Source organism: Arachis stenosperma, chromosome 5 (assembly GCF_014773155.1).
Source record: "Arachis stenosperma cultivar V10309 chromosome 5, arast.V10309.gnm1.PFL2, whole genome shotgun sequence".
NCBI lineage: Eukaryota > Viridiplantae > Streptophyta > Magnoliopsida > Fabales > Fabaceae > Arachis > Arachis stenosperma.
Window position 1 is genome coordinate 25,137,056 of NC_080381.1, and position 12,088 is coordinate 25,149,143.

Genomic DNA, 12,088 nt, shown 5'->3' on the forward strand with positions numbered 1-12,088 from the left:
GAAGCTTGCAAAGAGTTAAAAGAATTCAAAGAAGAATATAAGGGAGTGGAGCTTGCAAGACCTCTTCCAAAACCATCACCATCCAATAAAACATTCAAGTGGGTAAAATTCCTATCCTTAACCTTTACTTTTCCACTTGAATATGGTCTACTGGAGATGGATGGTCAACTTAGAGCTCTTTGTGGCATTAAGAGTAAGAGGAAGATGGTTAGTGGCAAGAGTTGTCAAGTAAGGTTCAATATGGTTGCATGTTCCAAATTGAAATGCAAGGATTGGTGTAGAGCTCAATTAAATGGGTCTAGAAGGTTGTTTGGATGTCTCTGTGAGAATTCAGATTGCTTGCCACCTGGTGGGAATAATGGTGATCCACAAGAAGATGGATGTAAAAGTAAGGTTTGGGACCCTGGGATTCATTCCCACAATCAACACTCTTGGGGCCTTGTCACTTGCTTCAACTTGCTCGAAGGCGTTATGCGCCTAGTTTAGAATCCCAGTGGCCATTGGAATTACAAACATTGGTGGAGATTCCTGGATCAGTACAAGCACAAGCCACCATGACAAGGAGCTCACCACATGTCCAACTTAAGGACTTTAACTAAAAGTGCTTGGTGGGAGACAACCTACCGTGGTATGATCGTTCCTTTTCATTCTTAGTTGTTTTTTGTAGTAGTAGTTTTCTTACTTATTTGATTTTTATTGAGATCTTACTAATTTTCTGATCAAGCAGCTATTTTAGAACAGGAACCAGATAAAAAAAAGAGAAGAAAAGCACATGACGCGCAAGCGTCGCTGACGTGTACGCGTCATATGCATGTGCGTGAAAAATAAAATTTGACAGAGTGTTGCGCGGGAATGGCACAGGAATGATGCCTTTCGCACAAACAAGTCCACGCGTACGTGTACCACACGCATGCGCGTCATTGGTGATTTTGGCACTCCACGCGTATGCGTCACTGACGCGTACGCGTGACCTGGAAAAATGGCATAAATATGTGTTTAGGCAGAAAGTTGTGCTGGTTTGGGGCTGGAAGTGTACTAGAAGCACAAAACTTGTTCACGCGTACGCATTCCTGACGCGTGCGCGTCATTTGCACGCGCACGCGTCGTATGAAAATAGTGGTGCCCAAGCCATGCGAACAGAGAGTTGTGCGTGCGCGCGGCTGGCTTCACACGAATTGCACAAAACCAAGGGCACGTGGACGCGTTCCTGACGCTTACGCGTCATTAAGAAAATTTCGCGACCCACGCGTACGCGTGCTGCATGCGTACGCGTCACTTGCGCCGCACAACTACACTAGTTTGCCACCCAGTTTTAATTTTCTTTCCCCCTCTCCCAATCCTAATTCTCTCTTGTTCTTTTATCATTTTCTTTTTCTTTCATCATAATATTTGTCTTTTTCTATTTTCAGTTCTTCTTTGCTTGAGGACAAGCAAACCTTTAAGTTTGGTGTTGATGCTTCGCTTAACGGTTTTATGTTTATTCCTATATCACCAAAAGGGAGGCGAATCATCTTCACTGAGGAGCACAACTTGAAGAATAAAGCGACCGCTAGGATAACTAAGGTGGTTAAGTTTCTTTCATTTTTTTATTCCTCCCCTCTTTTTCTATGTTATGTTCCGATTTTCTGCTATTTTGCTTTGTTTGTTGCATGATTCTTTATTAGTGAGAATCCTAGGTCTAGTTTAGTTTTCTCTTAAATACTTTAATTCTGAAAAGATGTCTCATGTATTACCCACTGAGCTTGAATTCAAATAAAAAAATACAGAAGTGATGTATTGCATGAGAAATTGAGTTAATTTTAAGAGTAGTCTTATTTACTTAAATGTGGTGCTATTAATTGTAATTCTGAATGCATGACATGAACAGTGCATATTTAAATTTGAATCAAAGAATGTTGATGTACAAGGAATAGGAATTTAGAGAATTATTATGATTTTCCTAAAATTAATGAGTTTAATCCTTGAAGCAAAAAGAAACAGCAAAAGAAAAAATAAAAGCAAGGTCCAAGGCTCTGAGCATCAATGACTAGGGAGGTCAGACATGATTAAAAGCTCAAAGAGTTATTTTTCTAGTCACATGCTTGTGGTGTTTCTGTGTCAAGTAATCCTTGAGACAAAATATTTAGAGTCGAGATCAATTGCAGAGTATGCCAAAGGCTTTGAGTACCACTGTCTGGGAGTAACTGAAAAAAAATAAAAAAATAAAAAAATAATAATAATAAAATAAAAATATTTAGAACTTAAAGAGAGTTCCTCAGTTAAGTGCTTGTGGTATTTCTGTATCAAGTAAAGCTTGAGACAAAATATTTAAAGTCACGGCTAGGCTCAAGGTGCAAAGCACCAAAGAAAAATTGCTGTGTTCAAGGATTAAATTGAGCTATAAAAGATCAGAGAATTCATAATATTATCCGGATTTTAATTCCAGATGACAGTAACATTTTTCTGATTCAAAGGAGAGTGAGATGCCAAAACTATTCAGGTTTGCAGTTGTAAAACCCCACTAAAAGAAGAGACATGAGCTTAATCGAACTCTCATTCTCATATAAATTCACATCCTAAGCTTATATTAGTTTTGATTGCTTGAGGACAAGCAACAATTCAAGTTTGGTGTTGTGATGCGTGAGCATCTTTCTTATCTTTTTCTAGTGAATATGCATCTAATTTATTGAGTTTAATAAAAAATTAATTATCTTTTAGCCAATATGGATGCTTGATGAGCAGATAATTTGTACGCTTTTTGGCATTGTTTTTAGTATGTTTTAATTAGTTTTTATTATAATTTTATTAGTTTTTAGTTAAAATTCACTTTTCTAGACTTTACTATGAGTTTGTGTATTTTTCTGTGATTTCAGGTATTTTCTGGCTGAAATTGAGGGACCTGAGCAAAAATCTGATTCAGAGGTTGAAAAGGACTGTAGATGCTGTTGGATTCTGACCTCCCTGCACTCGAAGTGGATTTTCTGGAGCTACAGAAGCCCAATTGGCGCGCTCTCAATTGCGTTGGAAAGTAGACATTCTGGGCTTTCCAGCAATGTATAATAGTCTATACTTTGCCCGAGATTTGATGGCTCAAACCGGCGTTCCAAATCAGCTCAAAACTGCCCGGCGTTAAACGCTGCAACTGGCACAAGAATGGGAGTTAAACGCCCAAACTGGCACAAAAGCTGGTGTTTAACTCCAAGAAAAGTCTCTACACATGAAAGCTTCAATGCTCAGCCCAAGCACACACCAAGTGGGCCCGGAAGTGGATTTTTATGTCATTTACTCATTTCTATAAACCCTAGGCTACTAGTTCTCTACATATAGGACCTTTTACTATTGTATTCTCATCTTGGGACGTCTAGTTCTTAGATCATCTCTGTAGCTATCCTTAGTCTTATTCTATCTTAGATCATGGGGCTGGCCTCACGGCCATGCCTAGACCTTGTTCTTATGTATTTTCAACGGTGGAGTTTCTACACACCATAGATTAAGGTGTGGAGCTCTGCTGTACCTCGAGTATTAATGCAATTACTATTGTTCTTCTATTCAATTCAGCTTATTCTTGTTCTAAGATATTCATTCGCACCCAAGAACATGATGAATGTGATGATTATGTGACGTTCATCATCATTCTCACTTATGAACGCGTGCCTGACAACCACTTCCGTTCTACAAGCAAACAAGGCTTGAATGTTTATCTCTTGGATCCCTTAATCGGAATCTTCGTGGTATAAGCTAGAATTGATGGCGGCATTCAAGAGAGTCCGGAAGGTCTAAACCTTGTCTATGGTATTCTGAGTAGGATTCAATGATTGAATGACTGTGACGAGCTTCAAACTCCTGAAGGCTGGGCATTAGTGACAGACGCAAAAGAATCAATGGATTCTATTCCAACATGATTAAGAACCGACAGATGATTAACCGTGCCGTGACAGGGTGCGTTGAACATTTTCACTGAGAGGACGGGATTGTAGCCACTGACAACGGTGATGCCCAACATACAGCTTGCCATGGAAAGGAGTAAGAAGGATTGGATGAAGACAGTAGGAAAGCAGAAAGACGGAAGGGACAAAGCATCTCTATACGCTTATCTGAAATTCTCACCAATGAATTACATAAGTATCTCTATCCTTATTTTATGCTTTATTCATAAATCATCCATAACCATTTGAATCTGCCTGACTGAGATTTACAAGATGACCATAGCTTGCTTCATACCAACAATCTCCGTGGGATCGACCCTTACTCGCGTAAGGTTTATTACTTGGACGACCCAGTGCACTTGCTGGTTAGTTGTGCGAAGTTGTGATAAAGAGTTGAGATTGCAATTGAGCGTACCATGTTGATGGCGCCATTGATGATCACAATTTCGTGCACTAAGTTTTTGGCGCCGTTGCCGGGGATTGTTTGAGTTTGGAAAACTAACGGTTCATATTGTTGCTTAGATTAGGTATTTTTCTTCAGAGTTCTTAAGAATGAATTCTAGTGTTTCAAGGTGATGTTCTTATCATCACCAAAGCTGATTGATCCTCATCAATTTAGCTCTTAAATGCAATGTCCTACTGAAGCTTGGCTAGCCATGTCTAATTCCTTTAGACTGAAGCTTTAGACTAACATTGCATGATTCCTGGAATTCTCATTAAGAATTTTGATATCTTTATTTTCTTTTCCACTTAATTTTCGAAAAATCCAAAAAAAATTACAAAATCATAAAAACCAAAAATATTTTTATGTTTCTTGTTTGAGTCTAGTGTCTAATTGTAAGTTTGGTGTCAATTGCATGTTTCTATTCTTCTTGCATTCATTCATGTGTCTTCATTAATCTTCAAGTTGTTCTTGATGATTTACTTATTCTGATCTTTAAATTCTCTTGTCTTGAGTGTTTTGTTGTTTCTCATATGCATTCTCATTTTGTTAGTGTCAATAGTATACAAGCTGCTAAGTTTGGTGTCTTGCATGCATTGTCATTTGATTTTGGTTGCATTTTAATTATTAAAAATCCAAAAAAAAATTTTCTTTGTGTCTTTTCAAGTCAATAATACAGAGAATTGAAGATTCAGAACATACAGCAGAGGAATTACACAGAAAAAGCTGGGCGTTCAAAACGCCCAGTGAAAAAGGAAAACTGGCATTTAAACGCCAGCCAGGGTGCCTGGCTGGGCGTTAAAGGGTAGTGTTTTGGGCGTTAAACGCCAGAATGTGCACCATTCTGGGCGTTTAACGCCAGGATGGCACAAGAGGGAAGATTTTGTTTTTAATTCAAATTTTTTTCAAGTTTTCAAAATTTTTCAAAATCAAATCTCTTTCAAATCATATCTTTTCAATCATATGTTTTCAAAATCAATTTCTTTCCATTTTCAAAAATACTTGCTATCAATTAATGATTTGATTCAACATTTCAAGTATGTTGCCTTTTCTGTTGAGAAAGGTTAAATGTCTGAATCATATCTTTCTTGTTAGGCAAGTCATTAATTTTTAAAATTAAATCTTTTTAAATTATTTTTCAAATCATATCTTCTCAATCATATCTTTTTAAAACTATATCTTTTCAATCATATCTTTTTAATCACATCTTTTTCAAAATAGTTTTCAATCATATCTTTTTGATTTCTAATTTCAAAATCTTTTTCAAAAATCACTTGATTTCTTTTCTACTCTTAGTTTTCGAAAATCAATTAGTATTTTTTCAAAATGTTTTTAAAATTTTTTTAATTTATTTTCAAAAATTTCTTCCCCTACTTCTCACATCCTTCTATTTATGGACTAACACTCCTCCTCAATGCACAATTCGAACTCCATCTTACTTGATAAGTTCGAATTCTTCTACCTCTTCCTTCTATTTTTCTTTTCCTCTGACACCTCAAGGAATCTCTATACTGTGACATAGAGGATTCCATATTTTCTTGTTCTCTTCTCTTTCATATGAGCAGGAGCAAAGACAAAAGCATTCTTGTTGAGGCTGACCCTGAACCTGAAAGGACCTTGAAGCGAAAGCTAAAAGAAGCTAAGGCACAACTCTCTGTAGAGGACCTAATAGAAATCTTCAAAGAAGAAGAACCCATGGCAGCTGAAAACAACAACAATGCCAACAATGCAAGGAAGGTGCTGGGTGACTTTACGGCACCTACTCCCGACTTCTATGGGAGAAGCATCTCTATCCCTGCCATTGGAGCAAACAACTTTGAGCTTAAGCCTCAATTAGTTTCTCTAATGCAACAGAATTGCAAGTTCCATGGACTTCCATTGGAAGATCCTCATCAGTTTTTAGCTTAGTTCTTGCAAATCTGTGACACTGTCAAGACCAATGGGGTTGACCCTGAAGTCTATAGACTTATGTTATTCCCTTTTGCTGTAAGAGACAGAGCTAGGATATGGTTGGACTCACAACCTAAAGAAAGCCTGAACTCTTGGGAAAAGCTAGTCAATGCCTTCTTGGCAAAGTTCTTTCCACCTCAAAAATTGAGTAAGCTTAGAGTGGAAGTCCAAACCTTCAGACAGAAGGAAGGTGAATCCCTCTATGAAGCTTGGGAGAGATACAAACAATTGATCAGAAAGTGTCCTTCTGACATGCTTTCTAAATGGAGCACCTATGGACAGCTCTGCTGGAGGATCTCTTCATCTGAAGAAGACGCCTGCAGAAGCTCAAGAACTCATTGAAATGGCTGCAAATAACCAATTCATGTACACTTCTGAAAGGAATCCTGTGAATAATGGGACGAATAAGAAGAAAAGAGTTCTTGAAATTGATACTCTGAATGCCATACTGGCTCAGAACAAAATATTGACTCAGCAAGTCAATATGATTTCTCAAAGTCTGTCTGGAATGCAAGCTGCACCAGGCAGTACTAAGGACGCTTCATCTGAAGAAGAAGCTTATGATCCTAAGAACCCTTCAATGGAAGAGGTGAATTACATAGGAGAACCCTATGGAAACACCTATAATCCTTCATGGAGAAATCATCCAAAACTCTCATGGAAGAATCAACAGAGACCTCAACAAGGTTTCAACAACAATAATGGTGGAAGAAACAGGTTTAGCAATGGCAAGCCTTTTCCATCATCTTCTTAGCAACAGACAGAGAATTCTAAGCAGAGCCACTCTGACTTAGCAACCATGGTCTCTAATCTAATCAAAACCACTCAAGGTTTCATGACTGAAACAAGGTCCTCCATTAGAAACTTGGAAGCACAAGTGGGTCAGCTGAGTAAGAAAGTTACTGAACTCCTTCCTAGTACTCTTCCAGGCAATACAGAAGAGAATCCAAAAGGAAAGTGTAAGGTCATCAACATGGCCGAATTTAGAGAGGAGAAAGAGGCAGTGAGCGCCACTGAGGAAGACCTCAATGGACGTCCACTGGCCTCCAATGAGTTCTGGTGCACGAATTTGTGATTCGCACAACTAACCAGCAAGTGCACTGGGTCGTCCAAGTAATACCTTACGTGAGTAAGGGTCGATCCCACGGAGATTATTGGCTTGAAGCAATCAATGTTTATTTTATTTGTCTTAGTCAGGATTTCAAGAAAATTGTTTGGACTACTTGAACAATAGAGTTACTTGTTTATAAAGGGTTGTGGAATATGTTGGAGTTTTGGAGATGCTTTGTCCTTTGACTTCAACTTTTCCTTGAAATCCTCTTCTCACACGCAGGTTCCTTCCATGGCAAGCTCTATGTAGGGTGTCACCGTTGTCAATGGCTACTTCCCATCCTCGCAGTGAAAGCTAATGCTCACGCACTCTGTCACAGTACGGCCAATCACCGGTTGGTTCCCGCTTCCTACTGGAATAGAATCCCTCTTTTGCGTCTGTCACTAACGCCCAGCAGGTTGCAAGTTTGAAGCACGTCACAGTCATTCAATCCTGGAATCCTACTCGGAATACCACAGACAAGGTTTAGACTTTCCGGATTCTCATGAATGCCGCCATCTATCTAGCTTATACCACGAAGATTCTGTTGGGGAATCTAAGAGATATTCATTCATTCTGATGTAGAACGGAGGTGGTTGTCAGGCACACGTTCATGGATTGAGGAAGGTGATGAGTGTCACGGATCATCACCTTCTCCACAGTTAAGCGCGAATAAACATCTTAGATAAGAACAAGCGTGTTTGAATGGAAAACTAAGGAATTGTATTAATTCATCGAGACGCTGCAGAGCTCCTCACCCCCAACAATGGAGTTTAGAGACTCATGCCGTCACAAAGTATGTAATTCAGATCTGAAAATGTCATGAGGTACAAGATAAGTCTGTAAAAGTTGTTTAAATAGTAAACTAGTAACTTAGGTTTACAGAAAAATGAATAAACTAGGATAATTGGTGCAGAAATCCACTTCTGGGGCCCACTTGGTGTGTGCTGGGGCTGAGACTAAAGCTTTCCACGTGTAAAGGCCTTTCTTGGCGTCAAACTCCAGGTTTTGACGTGTTTTGGGCGTTCAACTCCGGATCATGACGTTTTTCTGACGTTTAACTCCAGACAGCAGCATGTACTTGGCGTTTAACGCCAAGTTACGTCGTCTATCCTTGCGCAAAGTATGGACTATTATATATTGCTGGAAAGCCCTGGATGTCTACTTTCCAACGCCGTTGAGAGCGCGCCAATTGGACTCCTGTAGCTCCAGAAAATCCATTTCGAGTGCAGGGAGGTCAGGATCCAACAGCATCAGCAGTCCTTTTTCAGCCTAAGTCAGATTTTTGCTCAGCTCCCTCAATTTCAGCCAGAAAATACCTGAAATCACAGAAAAACACACACACTCATAGTAAAGTCCAGAAATATGATTTTTGCCTAAAAACTAATATTATTTTACTAAAGACTAACTGAAACATGCTAAAATCTACATGAAATTACCCCCAAAAAGCGTACAAAATATCCGCTCATCACAACACCAAACTTAAACTGTTGCTTGTCCTCAAGCAACTAGATGAATAAAATAGGTTCTAACAGAAATTAAGAAGTAATAATATTTTAGAGTTTTAAATGAAGCTCAGATTCTTATTAGATGAGCGGGGCTTGTAGCTTTTTGTTTCTGAACAGTTTTGGCATCTCCCTGTACCTTTTGAATTTCAGAATGATTGGCATCCTTAGGAACTCGGAATTCAGATAGTATTATTGACTCTCCTAGTGTAGTATGTTGATTCTTGAACACAGTTATTTTATGAGTCTTGGCCGTGGCCCTAAGCACTTTGTTTTCCAGTATTACCACCGGATACATAAATGCCACAGACACATAACTGGGTGAACCTTTTCAGATTGTGACTCAGCTTTGCTAGAGTCCCCAGTCAGTGGTGTCCAGAGCTCTTAAGCACACTCTTTTGCTTTGGATCACGACTTTAACCACTCAGTCTCAAGCTTATAACTTGGACCTGCATGCCACAAGCATATGGTTAGGGACAGCTTGGTTTAGCCGCTTAGGCCTAGATTTTATTTCCTTGGGCCCTCCTATCCATTGATGCTCAAAGCCTTGGATCCCCTTTTTTTTTTACTCTTGGCTAGTGCTCATGGCTTGTTTTTTTTTTTTTTTTTGAACTGCTTTTTCTTGCTTCAAGAATCAATTTCATGATTTTTCAGATCATCAATAATATTTTTCGTGTTCCTCATCCTTTCAGGAGCCAATATTCATCAAATTCAAAGTACAATTTATGCACTGTTCAAGCATTCATTCAGAGAACAACAAGTATTGCCACCACATATAATTAATTATAAATTTTATTATTAAGAACTCAAAAATATAAATTACTTCTTTATTCTAAAAAAATCTACTACTTTATTCATGCCTGATGATGATGAGAAAAATAAATTATCGCTTAAATGGAAATAAAATCAAAATAGATATGCTAAGTACTACTACTCCTATATAACTTCTAAGGTAAAATCCTATAATAATACTATCACAGAGTTAAAGCTGGAATTAGAACTTAACAACCTGTATTTTGGGAAGTGGATGTTCCTTTAGTCTGTGGGATGCCTTCAAGAATTAATTTCTGATGCTTCAGCTCCCTTAAGTTCACATCCTTGCTCTTCCTATTCTCTTAGGTGCCATGATCTTAATGAGTTTTAGCTCAGTGATCATGGCAAATCACACCAAACTTAGAGGTTTGCTTGTCCTCAAGCAAAAGAAAGGAAAGGAGAGGAGTAGAAGGAGAGGTATTTTCATAAAAAGATAAGATGAGTTGAAAAAGATATTAAAATATTTGAAAAGAATTGGATTGGAAAAAGATTTGTGTTTATAATTAAGATACATTTGATATTTTTGAAAAAGGGATTTTAGAAATTAGGGTTCTTAGAAAACCAATTTGATTTTGAAGGATGATATTTTGAAACATGTTTATGCAAGAAATCATGAATTGAAACTTAAAAATTTAGAAAAATTGTAAAGAAAAACGAATTTTACCTCCTCCCCACCATCTGGCGTTGAACGCCCAGGATGCTAGCAAACTGGCGTTAAACGCCCAGAAGGTGCATCTTTCTAGCGTTTAACGCCCAGAAGATGCTCCTTTCTGGTGTTTAACGCCCAGATGGCTACCCTTACTGGCGTTAAACGCCCAGCGGGAGCTTCTTTTGGGCGTTTAACGCCCAAGTATTTCTTACTGGCTTTTTCATGCCAGTGAGCTTCCAAATTTCCCTGTAACTCTGTGACTTCAACCAATGCTATTTCACCTTTGAAGATACTTGGATTCAAACCTGTAAAGAAATAATTAATTAATTAATACGAATAAAATTAAATTTTGTGATTGGCTGGGTTACCTCCCAGCAAGCGCTTCTTTAATGTCATTAGCTGGACTGAGTTTTAATCAAGTCTCAGTTTTGAGCATTCTTGCTCAAAATTGCTTTCAAGATAATGTTTGACTCTTTGTCCATTAACAATGAACTTTTTGTTAGAGTCATTATCCTGAAGCTCTATGTATCCATATGGTGACACGTTTGTAATGACATATGGACCTCTCCACCGGGATTTTAATTCCCCAAGGAATAATTTGAGCCTAGAATTGAATAGCGGAACTTTTTGCCCCGGCTCAAAGACTCTGGATGACAATTTCTTATCATGCCATCTTTTTGCTTTCTCTTTGTAAATCTTTGCATTTTCGAAAACATTGAGTCTAAATTCCTCTAGCTCTGATTCGAGATTCTCAGCCATATTGACCTCTCTTACCAGAGAGTCAATTATATCAACACTCATGCAGTCATTTGGGGTGTCTGGATGTTGCATGGCTTTAACAACATTCAGCTTGAACTCTTCCTCATTGACTCTCAAGGTTACTTCCCCTTTTTGGACATCAATGAGGGTTCGGCCAGTTGCTAGGAAAGGTCTTCCTAGAATGAGAGTTGCACTCTTGTGCTCCTCCATTTCCAGCACCACAAAGTCAGTAGGAAAGGCAAATGGCCCAACCTTGACTATCATGTCCTCAATCACGCCTGATGGGTATTTAATGGAGCCATCAGTAAGTTGAAGACATATCCTGGTTGGTTTGATTTCTTCAGTTAAACCAAGCTTTCTGATAGTAGATGCAGGCATTAGGTTGATACTTGCTCCAAGATCACATAAAGCTTGCTTGGTGCAAGTGCCCTCTAATGTGCATGTCATCATAAAGCTCCCAGGATCTTTAAGCTTCTCAGGTAAGCTTTTCAGAATGACTGCACTACATTCTTCAGTGAGGTAACTTTTTCAGTTTCCCTCCATCCTTCTATGACTTAAGATCTTTCATGAATTAGCATAAGAGGGTATTTGCTCAAGTGCTTCTGCAAACGGAATCTTTATTTCAAGAGTCCTGAGGTAGTCTGCAAAGCGGGCAAATGCTTATCCTGTTCCGCTTGGCGGAGTTTTTGAGGATAAGGCATTTTGGCTTTGTATTCCTCAACCTTAGTGCTGCAGGTTTATTACCTACAGAAGTGGGTTGGGAAGCCTTTTAGAAGGGTTGTTATCAGCATTGTATGTGATTGATTCCCACTGGTATTTGAATGCCAGTGGTGGGAGCTGGAGTGGCGTTAGACGCCCCTTCCTTGTTTGTACTGGCGTTTGAACGCCAGCTTTGTCCCTTTCTGGGCTCGGACTGTCTTCAGGAGGATTCTGAGTATCACTTGTTCATTTCTTGGTTTCCTGCTGCTTTGAAGT

The 12,088-nt window shown here is 38.8% G+C and overlaps 1 non-coding gene across 1 annotated transcript; it reads right to left on the reverse strand.

Annotated features, from left to right (window-relative positions):
• Positions 1-6,447: 6,447 nt before the first annotated feature.
• LOC130932242 (small nucleolar RNA R71) lies at positions 6,448-6,555 on the reverse strand. The gene has a single exon (XR_009067401.1). It is a non-coding gene; the product is annotated as a small nucleolar RNA R71 (small nucleolar RNA).
• Positions 6,556-12,088: the final 5,533 nt, after the last annotated feature.